Here is a 17,508-nt window from a genome sequence, read left to right as displayed (position 1 = left end):
GAGAATCACGTGACAATGTCCAGTGGTACTCTTTTTTAATCACCATTTGACACTTATAAAGGTGTATTCAATCTAAATTTTAAAAAAATCAGAATGAATTTAAATAATATATAGATTTTATAACTCTATAAATTGTTTCAATTCCATATAGAGTTTCTGACTTTTGGTAGATTTGATTTATTAGTATTCCTTTATATTTAAAAAGTCTATAGACTATTGTACTAACAATAAATATGATAAAAGATTGAACATGCGTATTAACTAGAACTAGTATTCAAAGACAATCTATAACATGTACATCGTTTGTTCTTTGCATGCTTCAAGATTAAGAAGGCCTAAGATACAAATGTCACAGCCCCGAAATTTGAATGATAAAAATTTGAATTCGAAGCCATGAAAACTCTAAAATAATCTCAAATATATTGAAATCATCTTATTATAACAGTGTATCGAAACTGAGTACACAGCATGACTCAATATACTTGAATAATACATAACCAGTTTATACCTCAGTATTATAACCAATGGAAATGTAAAATTCACTCAATCATCACTACAAACAGAAGAAAAAAAATCTTCAGAGTAAGCCCTCTGAATATGCTAATCCCCACCTGTAGAATTATCCCATATATTATCGAATTAGTGCACCGGGATTGTAAACACAAACCCGGTAAGCTTTTCAGCCCGTATGAGTAAACCAATAGTAAACATACATCACATACAAAGGAAATATGTCAAATAACATTTAAAGACAGACGTACTCATGTGACATTGGGCAACCCATCTGTTACCGAAAATCATTTAAAAACATGGGTACTTATGAACAGTACCCATGAACAATACCCATGAACAGTACCGAAAATGTCCCCCCTTTTCTCTTTAATTCCCATATTTATACTATTTTCCAAAAATGTCCAAATACATTTTGATTCGTAACTTCTTCATACAAACTTAGATTTAGGTGTGCCACGTGTCCACGAATTCGTATTGACGAACTCTACGACTTTCATGATTGACGTTTTCTGAGATTCCTAACAGATTAAAAGTCAACTCTTGACCCCTCACGGTAACGTTTCTAAGTATAAAACGCTCGAACACTTTCATTTTCTCCCTCGTACTATATAATCGATCACTACCAATTATCTCCCAATAATAATTAAAAAATAAGTATAAAATTCCGGGATATTACAACAGATTTGAACCAACGCATTTGCTCCAATAAGCATTGCAAGATGGCAACATATACATTTGCAATTACAAGCCTAAGATACAGATTCAAATCACAGAATTGTCCAAGCAAATATTGCTTATAAATAGTTATTGATTTTTCAACAGAAACATCGTCCTTCACTTAATCTTGAAGCTTGTATCTATACGCTATTTTGGTCCTCCCTGGAGTGTATATCAGTCCGGCCTGCTATTGTTCTCTCTAGCTGACATGTATGTCGTCGCTGTGAATGACCTCAACGCTAAGCTTTTCATGCTTTGACATGCCTATGTATTATGATCGATAATTCTCAGCTGATGATCAAAACAAAAGCCACAAGTCTTCTTTTTGTCTGTGGCTAAATTCCATAATACAACTAAGGCATCAACAATTATACATGCAAACCAATGACAGAGATGCATCAAACATGGACTATATATATATATATATATATAAGTTTAAAATCTTCATTCAACAACCCAAAACTTTTTGATAGATGAAGCCGTCCATAATCGTTTGACCATTATAATGATATTACATTTTAACAATTGAATTGGATTTCAAGTTTCTAACAAAATGAAGAATGGAGCTTTTAACTCCAAAAAGAATAAAAAAGACTCATATATGCCCCTTTTAAGGCTTGAATCCTCTTAAGTTTGATGATACAATGAAATTATAAACAATCACAGATTCATGAAATGAAATCAGAATCATAATCATAAATTTACATTCTGTTGGTTTGAAATCATAATCATAATCATAATCATAAATTTACATTCTTAACAATAAAAAGAGTTGCAAGACCAAGTATTAGATCTATTTTACACATTTAAACATTCAGCTAGCTTAGGTGCATATCCCTGTTCTTATGTAGGCAGTCAGAAGCCAATGGGGAGCAATTACCAAGTTTAGATCAAGACTATCGTCATTAATTAATGCAAGTACCAAAAGATTTATGAATACACGACATAGCAATATCAATAGAGGACAAAGTTTGTATTCAACTCAATTGATATGAGAATAGACTTCATATAAAGATCCTAATTATTCTCCAATAACAACAGTACAAACTTGTTAGTCTCAGTACTATCTCCACATCATACAAGGTTGGTTTAAAGTTGGGAAACGCTTCCCTTCCATGGGCATTTGATGGCAGCCTAATCATATGTTCTAATTTCAAAAGGGCAATACTACAGTGACTTATAAATAGCATCTCGTGGTTCATAAGATCTCAAAATTTAAGCATCAAATATAATAGTGCATATACATTAACGCAAAGACCGTAAGGTCTTATAGCTTCAATCTTCAATCTCGCTATTTAAGGCATACCTGCAGGTAGGGATTCTGACAATATTGCGGTAGTTCGATCCTGTTACAGCCTCGAAATTTCGAATGATAAAAATTCGAATTCGAAGCCATGAAAACTCTAAAACAATCTCAAATATATTGAAATCATCTTATAATAACAGCGTATTGAAACTGAGTCCACAACACGACTCAGTCGACTTGAATAATACATAACCAATTTATACCTCAGTATTATAACCAATGGAAATGTAAAACTCACTCAATCCTCACCACAAACAAAAGAAAAAAGTCTTCAGAGTAAGCCCTCCGAATATGCTAATCCCCACCTATAAAACTATCCCCTACACCATCGAATTGGTGCACCGAGATTCTAAACACAAACCCGGTAATCTTTTCAGCCTGTATGAGTAAACCAACAGTATAACATATATCGCATACAAATGAAATATAACAGATAACATTTAAAGATAAACGTACTCATGTGACACTAGGCAACCCATCTGTTACCCAATATTATTTAAAAATATGTGTAATCATGAGACATTGGGCAACCCATCTGTTATCCACAATCATTTAAAAATATGGGTACTCATGAGACCCAGGTACCCATTTGTTACCCCTCATGCAATACACCGACATGCACTGGGCAACCTATATGGTTACCCAAAATCATTTAAAACATGGGTACTCATGAGACCCAGGTACCCATATGTTACCCTCATGCAATACACTGACAGACACTGAACCTCCCATTTGTTACCCAATATCACTCAAAAACATGGGTACTCATGAGACCCAGGCAACCCATCTCTTACCCCTCATGCAGTACACTGGCAGACAGACTAGAGCTCTAACTGAATCGTAACCGACACCCGACCAAGGCTTGGTTTCGATTACTGTTAACAACGTCTGAAGACCAGAAAACGTTTTAACAAGACTCAATGTTAAAACCACGTACAATATAACAATCCACACATGTTATTGTACTACAACCAAGCGACTCTTGCACAACAATATTTATATAGTCACCCTAAAAATCTATTATACCGGAAGGTACGTTATCTCCCTTCCGGTCTCATCCACCACAATAAATCAAGAACACGAAACAACCTCAATATTTAAATAAAAATTGTGACATTATATAATATAGCAACCCATATATATGTATCTTATTTACCATTTTCGTATACATACACAACCCACTATATTATATAGATGTCACAGTTCAGTCTTTTTAAGAAATCATACATATAAGTCACCGCCAAGCGTAAACTTGTCATAGTGAGATTTACTTACCTTCACCATAATCCATAATCATTGAAACCTTTAAAAACTATTTATTAAAATAGCGTTTCACTTATCCATGAACCGTAGATGATCGAGTTCACGTAATTTAAACCAAAACATATTTTTAGAACAATTTTTTTATAAGCTAGTGATGCAATGAATATGTTAACAACTCAAACTAAATTCAATAATTATAACATTACTTCGATCATGATGATCATTATGAGGTTTAGTCACCTTATTTCATGCGTGCAACTTCTACGACACCAAGAGCAATTCCCTCACTCGTTTCGTCGATCACCTAAAGTGCTTTGAAAACGATACGTAAAATCTCAGTTGATGATTCATTACAGCTGAAACACTGTTCATGCCCCGCCACCATTCCGGTGACCACCAATGATCACCAAAATTTACCACCACAATCTAAAAAACATTTCCAACAACTTTCTAGTTGACACCAAAGTTTAAATCAAAGCCTAAACAGTCCAATTGATGAAGAACATAAAATCGGCACTATTTACAGACCCTAGAAAAAGAAATAATCGAATCTCCTTGTGTGTTTCGAAATAGATAAAATTGTTTTAGAGGGTTGATATACATCCTACAAGCTTTAAAACACAAGAAGAATCACCTTGATTGGTTGCCAGAGGAGCGAGTTCTCCTCACTTCTTTAAACGGAACAGCCGTATTGTCCCTTTATTTCTGGGCTTAAAACAACTCGAATCTCTCCCAAACAAAAACCTAGATTGGTAGGGAACGAAGAAACGGTTCCAACGCCACTAATCTCACTCAATTTCGTCGCCGGACGACGGAGATATGGCCGGAGAAATATTCGGCAACAAAGAGGGAAAAATCGTGTGAACAGTACCCGAGCTCTGATGAACAGTAACTGAGCTGATTTTGAGAAAAGAAAAACTGATTTTCTGATTTTTAATCTCCTCTCTTTTTCTTTTATACTCTTTCTAAAATCGGAAACCAAATTTTCGTTGCTAACAACTTTCACATACGACATCTGATTAACGCGTTTCGCGCGTCTACGAACTCGTATTGACGAACTCTACGACTTTCATGAATGAAGTTTTCTGAGATTCCTAACGGATAAAAAGTCAACTCTTGACCCCTCACGGTAACGTTTCTAAGTATAAATCGCTCTAAAACTTCCGTTTTCTCCCTCGTACTATATAATCGGATCACCACCCATTTAAATATCTCCGAATAATAATTAGAAAATAAATATAAATTTCCGGGATATTACAGATCTGATGGCGTTGTGGTGACGCCCAAGCCATAAAACATGTCGCATTCAACTCAAGCTCTCTTTCTCAATTAGGGTTTCCGATGAAAGAGAACACTTGATCGATCCCATGAGACATTCAAGTAAATATGCAATTTTGGAATATAACAGAGACTCAACTACTCAGTTTTGCTTACAGAAGAAATTTCCAGGTTAAGGTCAATTGGTCCTAAGTTCTTCAAGACCGCTGAAAAAGAAGTTCTTCAAAATCTGATGGTTGGAGACAAGATTCTGAGGGCTTCAGAATTTATATCTAGGCCCCTAAAATCCTTCAAATTCCTGCTATTAATAAAATCCTTATAAATTATTGACTTACTAAATGCCATCAGATTTAAAAAGAGTTTTTAAAATCTTAATTAAATACCACAAGATTTACAAAAGAGTTTCTAATCAAGATTTTAGAAGACTTTTATAAATCTTAATTGAATACCCATAGACTTTTTAAATCCAAAACAATTCAGCAGATTCCTCATCGAATACACCCGCCTTAGGATTTAATTTAAAAAAAATTATATTTAAGCTATTTTATAAACGAATATTTTGGGTTTCTTTCTAAAACCCTACACTCTACACTCTAATATCCTAAACCCTAAAACCCTAAACCCTATACCCTAAACTCTATACTCTAAAACCCTATACTCTAAATCCTAAACTCTAAACTCAAATTCCAAAATTCTAGTTCAAAATTATCAATACCCATGAAGATCATTTCACAAGTAATAATAATATGTAAAATTATAATTTTAGTGTAATAAATCCACGTGTCAAAATATAATAGGTGAGGGTGACCACTAGATATCGCCACGTAATTCTCTGAGAGCACTGAAATTTTTTTCCAACATGGGAGTACATGGAAATGGATTCTATCAATTTTTTTAATGAGTAGATCTTATTGCACTCTTATTAAATTATTCAGTACATGTTTTTACATATATAGGTCTCCTGACATTATATAAATAGTTATTGTTCGAAGTGAATTGATACGAGAATACCTTGTTAAAGAAATATAATTTATTATTTTATTAATTAATAATAGGGTCTTTATACATGCATTACATACGGAGTATGCCAAAGCTCTATCTATTATAATGAAGCATAATCTACTTCAAATAAAGAAATTTAATGAATCTAAGTAACTAAGACACATAAAAGATTCTGCAGTTTATTCTCTCGGTCCCTTTCCATAAGCCTTTACTTGCTAGGGTTAGGGTTTTGTGAGAAACAAAACTATGTGGCATCCGCTCTCATGCACCATGGTAGCCTCTATTGCTTCCATGACAGCATGTTTAGCGTCAAAACTTTCTCTTTCACACCAAGATGAACTTGTCGATCTTGGCAATCTCAAGAACTCGAAAAAAGGGTTTGTGGCTCCTCTCTTGTACCTAGTCGGAAAACTGAACACGGCTAGGGTTGTAGCTTTTGATCAATTCAGAAGCGATGTGCGTTCGATGTGGCGCTTGAATGCTCTGGTGGAGGTCCAAGAAAAGTGGCAATGACTTCATGTTCACCTTTACCAACGAAAAAATATGCAGTGCGTCAAAAAGGGTGGTCCTTGAGGATATCAGCGTGCCATGATCTTACTAATGATTATGACGGCTTCTCTGATATCATGGATGTCCCTTTGGATTATGTTTGGATATGGGTGGAAATCAAAGGACTTCCACCGACCCTAACGACAGCGTCTACGACGCAACTCATCGGTGAAACCATGGGCTCAGTGTTGCTTTTTAGGTTTCGAACCTTTTGATCAGCTCGATTACTCGACATCAATATTAATCATATAAGCATCGTTAGTAGTATAAAGCAACAATCTTGGACTGAATCACAATCAAATAACAATGAATTCACAACGAATTCACAATCAAATAACAACGAATTCACAAGAACAGAAAGTAAATCCTACACTACTATGTACATGTAATCAACCAATCAACACATAAGTAATCACCAAACAAATAACATAAGAACAAAGGAAACAAATAGGTTCGGTCATGCATCAAATTAGGTACGTGGTTCCTAATGCATATACACAGTTCATGCCGTAGGTATCTTAGTTCAACTTAGGTTCGGTCATGCATCAAATTCCTACGTGGTTCCTAATGCATATACACATAACACATTCGAGCTCAACTACTTGTCCTGCAACGAAATCTAACACACTAATTCATATGCAATTACGTATCACATAAAGAGATTAACATGTTTAAAGCACCATCCAAGCCGAACTTAAGCAAATAATCAGTGAGATAGCAAAGAATAAAACAACCACTCAACTACGTATATCATAATCGTTTATATCTTTGAATAATTAACATATGCGACATCAACTACTTATATCATGCACACTATTAATATAAGAACACACACCGAAATTTATCAAGAACAGAGACAGAAACCTCACAGCATAAAACCTAAAACCTAAAACCTACTTATAATTCGATCTGAGCTGTCCAGGGGAGCCGTCGAAATTGGACTATGAATCCTGATAGATTTTCTGATTCTTGTATGGATTGGGCTTTTAAGTACATACCTTCTTCCTCCTTGATATTCTAAACATTTATGCACAAAAATCTATTTAATAACATCATGGGAAATCCTTCTCCAACTTATATTTGAACTTCTTTTCCGAATGGAAATCCATTAAGTCGCACAACCTCTCCTTATCCTACTAGGAATTTGATTTTCAGTCTATCTTCTTTCCTTACACAACTAGGATTGTTTTCCTAATAAGAATAAGAAAGTTAGAATTAAAGAAATAGAAAAGGATGAATCCTACTCAAACAAGGAATCATATCTCAACAAAGATTCTCAACACTTAACACATTTTCATCATCAATTCACTTATATTTGAGTTAAGCTCTATCTAAATACTTATTCTAACAAAATGAACTAAAACACACTAAATAAGAGATAACAAAGAGGAAGAATAAGACATATACATTAAAAACGTCACACTTTGTACTCCTATCACCTTTTGGATTGCGTTTTTTTCGCTTTAGTAAAAATGACGGTCTAGAGTGGCTAGCTCGTCACTCTTTGTTTGATCATTGTATGAGCCTCATGCTCGCATTGACTTATGCCAAATAAATACGGTTCATGCATTCTCCTAGCCTAAAAAAAACTAAGACACACATAAAGACATAACCGTAGTAACCTGAAACAATTATCTAGATTTCAACAACAAACTAACTCCATCTTGGTATCTTTTTCCTTCTAGAACCTTCAATAATTTTATAAAGGACAAAATATTTGTTACTCCTTAAATTTTATCCTTAAAAATAGTTTTGTCAATTGTCTTTCAAATTAAACTGGTTAATCATTAATCTTTCAATTCTCAACAATAAGATCCATTTCGTTGAAGTGATAAATGTAAGTATATTAGAATGAGTAAAACACCCTCATTCAAAAACAAGTGTTTTTTTTCTCTCACCCTCAAACAAATTGGTTTATTTTGTGAATAACTTTGTAGTGTTGTAATCACCACATTACCTCCCAATTATTATGTAGTAAATACCCATTTATTCTGAAAAAAAAACATTTACCACTACAACCATCGGGTGTGTATTGTTCTAGTATTTAATAAAGTACTTGATAAATTAAATAATGTAGTGATGAACATAATAAAACTTTTTTTTTTCAAAAATGTGAATGAAAATATTTATTAAACCTTGATAAATTGATAAGTTATTAATTAATCGTTAAATTAATTTATTTATCTATATATTAATATCTTACTAATTTAATAATTTTTTAGCCCCGAAGCTATTAATTTATGGAGATTTAACACTCTGTAGTTGTTAAATTTTAACCAATGAAGGGTAATTATGGTATTTTGTGGTTATGAAACCACCTGTAACTGATGGGACGCGCGAACGTTACACAATTAACCCTGTAAAATGTCATCGTTAGTATAGAATAAGCAGAGATTGCTCAGTCCAGGGAATTGAAGGGAAATTTAAACTTTTAGTTTTAACAAATAATGGGGGGTTTGAGATTCATTATTATCTACTAAAATCAAACCTAAATTACTATTTACATGATCGACTTCTCTTTACCAAACTAAACCAAATTCACCAATGCACCACATAATTACAAGTTTGGTTCTATCATACATTCTAATTCATCTTATTACATACTTTTAGACACCAATACAATTAGAGCCGTATAGGAACATCTAATCATGCAAGAATTATATTGATGTATAGGTTGACTTAGGGTGTAACGACCCTAAAATTTCGAGCATAAAAACTCAAAATATTAAAGTCGTGCAACACTAAAACAATCTCAACGAATCGAAATCGTTTAAATGCACAGAGGATCATTACTGAGTTCACAATACAACTCAGACAACCAAGTATTACAAACCCAATTTATAATTCAACATTTCATAAAATGGAAATGTATAATCCTCACAAGAAAGTCACACAAAATCGTCACACAAGCTGGAACTAAATATCTTCAAGTCCTCTGAGCGGTTCGTCAATTCCCGCTAATCCACACCTGCGGAGTATCCACTACACCATCGAATTGGTGCACCGGGATTGTAAACACAAACCCGGTAAGCTTTACAGCTCGTATGAGTAAAAACAACAATAAAACTCGCATATCAATATATACGGAAATCCACAAAAACATAAAATATAAATGCACTCATGAGTCGATGGACGGCCCGTCTGGTTGTCCAAAATATGAAAACGAAAGTGCTCAAGAGAAATTGGGCAACCCTTCTGGTTACCCAAATGCATTTATAATACGGGTACTAATGAACGCTGGTACACATCTGTTACCCCTCACGTAGTACACCGCCGATATTGGGCAACCACCTACTACCCAACATCCAAAAATATGAGTACTCATGAGCCGATAACCACCTGTCACCTCACATGCAGTACTCCGGCAGACAGACTAGAGCTCTAACTGTATCGTAACTTTCGCCCGGCCAAAGGTTAGGTTCCGACTTGCCAAACACGTACAATAATCTCACATCATATTGTACCAAAAATCAATTCCGAAGATAATCAACATTTTAACAATCTCCATGTTGAAATCACATACAATAATCACACCTCATATTGTACAATCAAAATCACAAGTTCTATATATAAATTTCGTCATCAAAATGATATCGTCACGATAAAATCTTAATAGTATATCATATAGCAAACTATATATATATATGTAAATATTTACCATGTATACAATATATATCTAATTCGCTATATCATATACATGTCATATTTCATAAATACGTCCGAAGACAAAACGTTTAACAAACACCATGAATAAACCACGTACAATAATCTCTCCTCATATTGTACAAATTAAATCACATTCTCAATACTTAATTCTCGTCATCGACATGACATATTCATAATGGATTCATAACAGTATATAATATAGCAAACTATATATATATATATATATATTCCACTATATCATATACATGTCGTTTTTCAATATTTAAAACTCTTGTAAAAATCTTGAAATCACCGCAAGGGTAGATTCGTAATTATGTGAGATTTTACTCACCTTATAAACTCGAGCGTAATTCCACAATTTCCGATGATAATTCCTTTCCTTGATTTATCGATCACCTTGAAAAGATAAGAAAAGAATTTAGAATCGTTTTGTAAACCTTTAAATGCCGAAACAGTAATAATCTGTTACTGTTCAGCAATTTATGGTTTTACGAATTTACTGTTCAATGAATACTATTCACTGTATACTATTCACGTATTTACGATTATGTTAGTTCTGTACAAATACTCATCCATTACGTATTCATGTACAAGTACCTACTGTTTATGTATTTCTGTACGTACAAATACTATTCAAATGTACATACTGTCTCAATAAATCATAATTACTGATTTACCCTTCTAAAATTACTTTTTACATTTACTAAAAATAACTTACATTTACATTTACCGTACGTAAATAAAATTTACATTTACCGTACGTAAATCACATTTTAACATTTACCGCACGTAAAAGTAAATTACAAAATTACCCCTCGGAAACACTTTTCACGCGCCGCCGCACGTGGTGGCGCGTGGGGTACACGCGCCACCTCTGGTAGGCCGCGTGTGGGGCCCACGCGCCGACACCACCGACGGTGCGTATCACGCCACCGCCGCCCCTAATCTCCTCATTTCTTCCCCCTCTTCCTCCTCCTGCCACCGGCCACATCCATACCCCCTGCCTGACTCCTCATGCACCGCCTAAAGAGGCGGTTTCCCCCTATTCCTCCTCCTCCCCCGATCTCCTCCGATCCTCCAAAATTAAATCCAAAAACTCACAAAGAACATCACAACCACACCAAATCAATCAACCCTTACCTCATGAGAGCGTAGAACCACCGAGAAGACCATCGTAGGCGCTTGCAAGAACAGCGGAGTCAAATCGAGTAGAGGAGTACAACGATCGGCGAGTCGAGCTCCTCTTCTGTTGTTGATGGCTCTGGAGGCAAGGTGAGAAGAAGGCAAGCTATCCTCCGAGCGCGTGTATCGCCGGGGATGGAAACTGGTGGCGTCGAGTTGTAGGTTGACGGGGTGCGTCAGCGCGGCGAACGACGACGGAAGGGAACATGATCTTCTCAGGGTTTGACGAGGAGGACCGTGCGAGTCTTTTGAGCGAGGCGGTGTGTGACACATACGGCGGATCGGCGAGATCGCCGGCGAAGACAATAAGGGAGGGAGAGAGCTCGGGGTGGAAGGGAGAGAAGGAAGAAAAGAAAAGAGGGAGGCACGGGGTGGGTTTCCTGAAATGGAAACCCTAGCTCCTTTAATTTTCTATTTATACCCATTTCCAAAATCGGAAACGAACTTCCATCGTTAATAACTTTTACGTACGATGTCCGATTCGAACGCGTGACGCGTCCACGAACTCGTATCGACGAGCTCTACGACTTTCATGAAGGAAGTTTTCACAAACGATCGACGGAGTAAAAGTTGATTTTTACGTCGCGGAAACGTAACGTTTTTCTAAATAAACGTTTCAATAACGTTTCCGTTTTCGATTTACCGTTTCACTAAGCAAACAAAATTCGTTAAAATAAATTTCACAAATTTATGAACTTAAAACAATACAACATTCGCTCCGAAAAATCAGGTTATTACATTCTACCCCCCTTAAAGGAATTTCGTCCCGAAATTCAAGTTCGCTCAACATACCACTGTGGATATCTCGTCTTCATATCTGACTATAGCTCCAAGGTTGCATCACCTTCGTTATGATGGCTCACCAACACCTTGACTAGTTCTACTTCCTTCCCATGAAGCTTCTTTGTGGATCTATCCAGAATACGATCCGGCTCATTAACAAGGTGGCATTTTCCTTCACCTCAATGGTACTATGATCAAACACATGCAACTCATCAGGTTCATACTTCCTCAACATGGAATTGTAGAAGACATTGTGAACGTCCGACATGCTAGTAGGCAAGGCTAGTCGATATGCTAGTTTTTCCACCTTCTCGAGAATCTCAAAGGCCAAACATACCTCGAGCAACTTCTCCTTTTAGCGCCAAATCTCACTACACCCAACTTCGGCCCAACAGATAGGTGATCGACATGGTCTACCTTAAGAGCCTCATAAGGTGCCATGTCGATGCTGGAATGGTAACTGTTGTTGTAGGCGAACTCAATCAATCTCAAATGATTTTCCTAGCTACCTTAAAATTCAGCATACTAGCTCTCAACCTATCTTCCGTTACCTCAACTTCTTCCATCAGACAATCTGCCACATGTCCTAACAATAATAGTCACACGTGAGCCACCCAAAATATAATGATTTTCTCGGTAGAGATGTCAATATACCCATTTGTCTAATTCACCACTCCCTTGCGGTTATCAGACAATTCTCGTGTCATGAGCTTGCCCCCACCACTAAACATGGTCAAACTCTCGAGATCTAACACGAGACAAAATCAATGTTTAACACATGCCTACTACTTGCATCACACACATCAGTTTTCAAGGAAAACGTACTTTTATCCACAACAGTACCGTTATGACTTCACCTCAATACATCGAAAGAACCATGAACCTACCATTCCTTCCAATCCACAAAACAATCTCCTTTCATGATCATCTTATTATAACCATAAAAAGTTGTCGTGCATGATACCCACCCAAGTACCATATTTGTATCGGCATCACGATAAAAAATCTTAACTCATTGAGTTCACAACCACCACAGAACACCACCTTGGACTAAGAATTACTCTCAAACAGTTCACCAGAGAATCAACTAATATACTCACAAGGCAGTAGAGAATCTCTACCGCCACCCCAAGAGTGATGCATCACGCATCCTACCACCCTCACCAAAATTTACCGTCGAAAAATTAGTTTCAGCTTTCTGCTTCCATGAGTGGTGTACCACAATTTATGTGAACTCACAGCGCAAAATCCAACACGACCACAACTGAGATATACTTTACCCCCTGGTTCACACATGCCTCAATGCATGACATACAGCCCCACACAACGCCCCAGTGGCATCATCTAAAGTATTGGTTTCCCCCACCGTTGTAGTACTAATAAGTTCTGCAATCAATTCAATAACAGAAACCAGATATTGGGTCCACTGTCTCCTCAAAACTAACCCAAAATGATTGCTACACCACCACTCTAAACAGTTGTTTCTTTACTTTCATTAAGGACTCTCATGGCCAACACATTTCGCCAAAATAACTTCTCTGCAAGCAGTAATATAATTGATTTATCTTCATCGTAAAATTATCCTTTGTTGAACACTTAAGTCAACTTCGCCTTATCCAACAATAAACAATCTGATGCATAGAGGTAAAAGAACCTCTAAGTCTCCAACACTAACACCATTTGCACTTGAAAAGAAAATTTGGTCCTCAACCATTTCTTTACCAGCTGGACGGTGCTTGTCACGTCAAATTCATTAGAACACCACTAAGCTAAGGTCATCTCATACCTTACCTTCAATAGAGTTACTTCACCGCCATTGCATCTCGTTTGGACCTGTGGTATTGTGAAGTTCCAATCCCCAACACCAAAACGATTAAATCCTGAAAGATCAGCGTTCTCAATTAAATGCTCATCTAGCAAAATAATTAATTCGTGACGTCATAATGAAATTTCTCTAACACATTAGATTTCTTGCTCAGCCAAGAACAATGTGTAACTTCAATTGTCAATATCCGAAACAAAACGAGTTGGAACGCAACAACGACATAATGTGAATCTAAATTCAATAATTGTATCACCACCTTAAGGACGTATCACACACGTCATGAATCCTAGGTAAATGATACATAGTCTTGATGGTCATCTTAATCATTCCCCTATAATCCACACTCAAGCGCATGAGACTGCTTTCTAATTCACGAATAACACCGGCACAACACAAGGTGAGACACTATGTCTAATGAACCCTAGGTCTAATATGCTATCTATATGTTCTTTGAATTCTTTAAACTTGTTTTGTCCCAATCCCATAAGGCGCCTTCGATATAGGTGCTATAACAGTTACACCGTCAATAAAGAATTGACAACTCTCCCGAAGATAAACTCAGTATCTCATGAAACGTCTCACTATACTCGGATAACACAACAATGTTGTGATAGCTACTTCCAGATCCACAGACTCCCCATTGCCAAGACTCAAGCTCTCATGGCATTATCCGACTCGAGTCAAAGGTACGAAACTCTGGTTTCCTGTGTAACGACCCCAAAATTTCGAGCTTAAAAACTCAAAATTTTAAAGTCGTTAAACACAAAATAGTCTCAATGAAATCGAAATCATTTAAGTGCACAGCGGATCATCACTGAGTTCTCAATACAACTCAGAAAACCAATTATTACAACCCAAATTTATAATCCATACATAAAATGGAAATGTAATAATCCTCACAAATCACTCACAAATCTCACAAATAAAATCACACCAACTCTCACACACAAATCCACGCTAAAACCTCACCACAAGTAGGATACGAACGACTTCGAGCCTCTGTAGTCGTCGCTCAACCTCCACTAATCAGCACCTGCGGAATTATCCCCTACACCATCGAATTGGTGCACCGGGATTGTAAACACAAACTCGGTAAGCTTATAGCTCGTATGAGTAAAATCAAAATATAATTCGCATATCAAAATATACGAAAAATCACAAATCAACAAATATAAATGCCCTCATGAGTCAATGGACAGCCCATCTGGTTGTCCCAAAAGAATATGAAATGAAAAGCTCATGAGAAAATTAAGTTACCATTCTGGTTACCCAATTGCATTTATAATACAGGTACCAAGAACGCTGGTACACATCTGTTACCCCTCTCGTAATACACCGCTGATATTGGATAGCCACCCGCTACCCAACATCCAAAATAAACTGAATACCCATGAGCAGATAACCACCCGTTACCTCACATGCAGTACTAAGGCAGACAGACTAGAGCTCTAACTGTATCGTAACTTTCGCCCGGCCAAAGGCTAGGTTCCGACTTGCCAAACACGTACAATAATATCACATCATATTGTACCAATCACGTCCGAAGACAAATCAACATTTTAACAATCTCAATGTTAAAAATTCATGTACAATAATCTCACATCATATTGTACAATTCAAATCACATGCTCAATATATTCACAATAAAATCATAACAGTATATTATATAGCAAACTATATATATTCGTACTTATTTACCATTTATACAATACATATATAGTCCGCTATATCTTATACATGTCATATTTCACCACACATGTTCAATACACAAACTTTAGTCATTGAAATGACCATTTCTAATGAATTTATAACAGTATATAATTTAATGAACTATATATATATGTACTTATTACCATTATACAGTATATATGTAATCCACTAAATTGTATACATGTTGTAATTCATTATTAAATACTCTAGCAAAATCTTGAATCACCGCGAGGGTAGATTCGTAAATATGTGAGATTTTACTCACCTTATTGACTTGAGCGTAATTCCACAATTTCCGAATATAATTCTTTTTCCTGATTTAACGATCACCTTGAAAAGATAAGAAAAGAATTTAGAATCGTTTCGTAAACCTTTAAATGCCGAAACAGTAATAATCGGTTACTGTTCAGAAATTTTCGGTTTTACGAAGTTACTGTTCAGTGTTACTGTTCACTGTTACTATTCACGGTTACTGTACAAATAAGCAATTAATACGTATTTCTGTACGTATAAATACTATATACGTATTTCTGTACGTATAAATATTATATACGCATTTCTGTACGTATAAATACTATATACGTATTTATGTACGTATGCGTACTGTTTAAATGTAAATACAATCTCAGTAAATAAAATTTACTAAATCACCCTTTTACAAATTACTTTTTATATTTACTGAAAGTAATTATATTTACATTTACCGTACGTAATTAAAATTTACATTTACCGTACATAGTAAATTACCAAAATACCCTTCTGTCAAAACTGTCCAAACCGCCGCACGTGGCGGCGCGTGGGGTACACGCGCCACCTCCGACAGGCCGTGCGTGGGGCCCACGCGCCGACTCAGACACCGGAGCGTATCACGTCACCTCCGCCCTAAAAACCATCCTCTCCTCCTCCTCCACCTTCCTACGGTCTCCGATCACTCCTAAGCTACACCACGCACCCCCACGCGCCGCCTCTAGGCGGCGGTAACCCTCTCCTCTATTCACCTCCGATTCTCCACAAAAACCTCCACAATTCAATCCAACAACATCACAACTCATTCAATTACACAATCCTTACCTCTATCACGCCATGGAAGCACCGGAGGATCGCCGACGAGCTTGAACCAGTCGATCTGGGTTCGGTGATGTGCAGTGAGTCTCCACGACGGCAAGAGACAGTGCGTCGACCTCGGGGTCGACTACAGGAGGCCGTGCGATGCTCGCTGTGCTGGCGGTGTGGCTCACGGACGTGCAGTGGTGGAGAATCGACGAAGGAGTGAGATCGGTGAGGGAGAGGGAAAGAGAGAAAAGGGGCTCGGGCCGAGAGAGAGAGAGAGAGAGAGAGAGAGAGAGAGAGAGAGAGAGAGATCTTCTGTCTACTCTGTGCGGTCCGGATTCTATCCCGAATGATCGAGATCTTCTCTGTGGTTTCCTGAACCACCTCTGGACCCATCAGTGCCTCATCACCAACCTCGGCCCAACAGATCGGTGAACGACATGGTCTACCATAAAGAGCCTCATAAGGTGCCATACCGATGCTATAGTGGTAGCTGTTGTTGTAGGCAAACTCAATCAATCTCAAATGATCTTCCCAGCTACCCTTGAAATCCAACACACATGCTCTCAACATGTCTTCCATCACCTGATTCACCCTCTCTGTCTGTCCATCCGTCTGAGGGTGAAAAGCTGTACTCATATCCAAGGTAGTGCCCATTGCCTTC

General features: G+C 36.8%; 2 protein-coding genes across 2 annotated transcripts in view; one reads left to right on the top strand and one right to left on the bottom strand.

Moving 5' to 3' along the window:
* LOC126802949 (uncharacterized) overlaps positions 1–17,508 on the bottom strand; it is a 358,993-nt gene that overhangs the window by 282,599 nt on the left and 58,886 nt on the right. The gene's annotated exons all lie outside the window — the stretch shown is intronic.
* The window catches only part of LOC126803506 (disease resistance protein RPV1-like), a 32,823-nt gene that overhangs the window by 934 nt on the left and 14,381 nt on the right, over positions 1–17,508 (top strand). The gene's annotated exons all lie outside the window — the stretch shown is intronic.

The sequence above is a fragment of the Argentina anserina genome, chromosome 7 (genome assembly GCF_933775445.1).
Source record: "Argentina anserina chromosome 7, drPotAnse1.1, whole genome shotgun sequence".
Taxonomy (NCBI): Eukaryota; Viridiplantae; Streptophyta; class Magnoliopsida; order Rosales; family Rosaceae; genus Argentina; species Argentina anserina.
The sequence above is the reverse complement of the archived record's forward strand: the minus strand, read 5'-3'. Positions and strand labels throughout refer to the sequence as shown.